The sequence below is a fragment of the Solanum pennellii genome, chromosome 1 (genome assembly GCF_001406875.1).
Source record: "Solanum pennellii chromosome 1, SPENNV200".
Taxonomy (NCBI): Eukaryota; Viridiplantae; Streptophyta; class Magnoliopsida; order Solanales; family Solanaceae; genus Solanum; species Solanum pennellii.
Window position 1 is genome coordinate 16,927,052 of NC_028637.1, and position 2,391 is coordinate 16,929,442.

A 2,391-nucleotide genomic window follows, 5' to 3' on the forward strand; every position below is an offset into this window, starting at 1 on the left:
AGGACGCAATATATGTGTGTTTAACTGCTTATGTGCTATGTTGCTATGAATGGGGATATTGGAAACTCACTCTTTTCCAGAAATTTCCAAAATATACAGAAGTCAATATCACAAATGTCGACCAAAACTTTCTGAGTCTTAAGTTTCTCACTCAAAGGACAAATCTCATCTCCAAAATCCTAAACATTACTCTATTGTCTCAGGAAAGGCAAAATCACTGCTATGGACAAAGGAAAGGGTATTCAAGCCAAACCAAGTGAAGAAGAGAGGATCGATAGGCAGAAGCAGCGCAGAAAGCATTTATATGAATAATTATTTCTTCCTGAGAGCCCCGAAGAGGAAATCAATGAAGAAAGTTATGAGGAAGAAAGTTGTGAGGAGTTACTTGCCCGCCCACCTTCTTTCGAGGGACGTCTGGCAAATGGAGACAGCAAAATTTCTCTCGAGGCATATCCTCACAAAGGCTGGAAAAAGATAGAGGTCATTTCGTGCGCTCTCATTTTTTAACACTATCGGTCTAAGGGCCTGCTAAGACCCGTTAATAAGGCCAAGCGGGATTAGGAGATCTCCGCAAGACGTGTGAATGTCATCCCAGGGAGAAAGGACACACAATAGAGGAATTTGTTGGGTTTAAAAATATAGTCCTTCATTTATTCAGCATGGATAGTACTCCGAACACTTGGGGTGACAACGTCATCCTTGCATGTGATGAACCGCGTCTTGACATACCGGTCACAGAGACGACCGAGTTCTATCATTGCTCGTCCACTCCTTTCAAGCAAACAATGAGGGAAATCTACTCGAATTTGGTTTAGAATGGCGTCTTTACCCATTACTACAAGAATGTGGACATGCAATATTCTCTTCAGCATGAAATCCGAAAGCATTGTCCCTATCATCATCATGCCACAGACCACAACATTGAAAAGTATCTTGACTTTCGTCATGACCTCGAATCCCTCATCGGCATGGGAAAGATTCAAGTTGAGACCGTTCCCCGTGGCTAAGATGAAGATGACGAAGAGAAGAAAATGACTGAGATGGAGTCGTTAGTTTATCTTTACATCTTTATTGTTTTTCCGTTTCCTTGTAATCCCAACGAATGAATGAATGAATGAAAATATTTCCTTTTTTTACTCGAACTACATTGGGCCTGAATTCTCCTTGTGAGATACGTAGACAGCCTTCCCAGGCTCGGCCCCTATCTTTAAAAGAATTTCATTTTTCCCCCTTTCATATTACAAGGAAATGAGAAGTCCAGATCAATGGACATCGAAGAACATCTGCAGAAGACCATAGCTCAACGTGATTTAGCCTTTCTGAAACAGTGTCAAATTTAAAACAAGCAAACTCTTGCTTGTTAAAAAATCAGTTTCCGTCCTTACTCATGGGTTGAAGATATGTGTGAATTATGCGTTTTGTATTCTGAATCAAAACTGACAAATCTGCCTTTGAGTTGTTTTCCTCGTCAGGTATTTTGAACTAATCTGTGTTGATTAAGTTGGCAGATCATCCTTACTTCACCAGATCAAAAGGGCCTGCAGATTCCTTCCATAGACAAAGGAAAGACAGTTATGGGGGATAGTAATGAAGAAGTAAGTCTTACTGATGTTGTGGTGGCTCAATCCACCATAGAGGACCAAAATGAGTTGATTCTGCAGCTGATGCAACAGATTGCAGAGATGAGGGTAGAAATGCAAAAGAGATAGGATCTGCCTCCGCCTGGATTTCCTACTAACGCTACTGATGGGAGACCCCGAATCTACTTCCCTTCTTCAAATATGGATCCAGCCCAGAATCATCAATCTACGCCTACTCAAAATTCGTCGGTTATAGATCTGACTACCCAAAATCCCCAATATGCTTCCAGATCTTACCAAACTCCACCTCCTCCTCAAAACAACCACCCCCAAATGCCACCCCATCCTCAAAATATCCACCATCAAACCGCTCCACCACCGCAAAATCAAAACCAAAATACTTTCAATCCCCAAACACCCCACCACCACTTAAATCAGAATACCGATACTCCGACTTAACCACAGAATTATCAAACCGCTCAAAATGCCAGAGTCCCTCTGTAGCTCCACCCTTACCTAAAATAACCACTTTCCAAATTCTCATACCTGCCGAGCACGATCTGCACGGTTCAGAGCTAGACCATTATGAGGAACAGGAAAGGGAGTGGAGGGCAAATGAAGAGCCAAAGGTGGACATAAAATAAAAAATCAAGAAAGCCATGAAAGATCTCCAATGCGTCCCTGACATCACAGGGCTTAGTCATGCAGATTTATGTATTCATCCAAATTTGGACCTTCCAGAAGGGTTCAGATCCCAAAATTTGATACTTTCGGAGGAGTGGGGAACCCTATGGCTCATTTGAGAGCCTAC

The 2,391-nt window shown here is 42.1% G+C and overlaps 1 pseudogene; it reads left to right on the plus strand.

Annotated features, from left to right (window-relative positions):
* The first annotated feature begins 222 nt into the window (after positions 1-222).
* LOC107001616 lies at positions 223-1,035 on the plus strand (annotated as a pseudogene).
* The last annotated feature ends 1,356 nt before the right edge of the window (positions 1,036-2,391 follow it).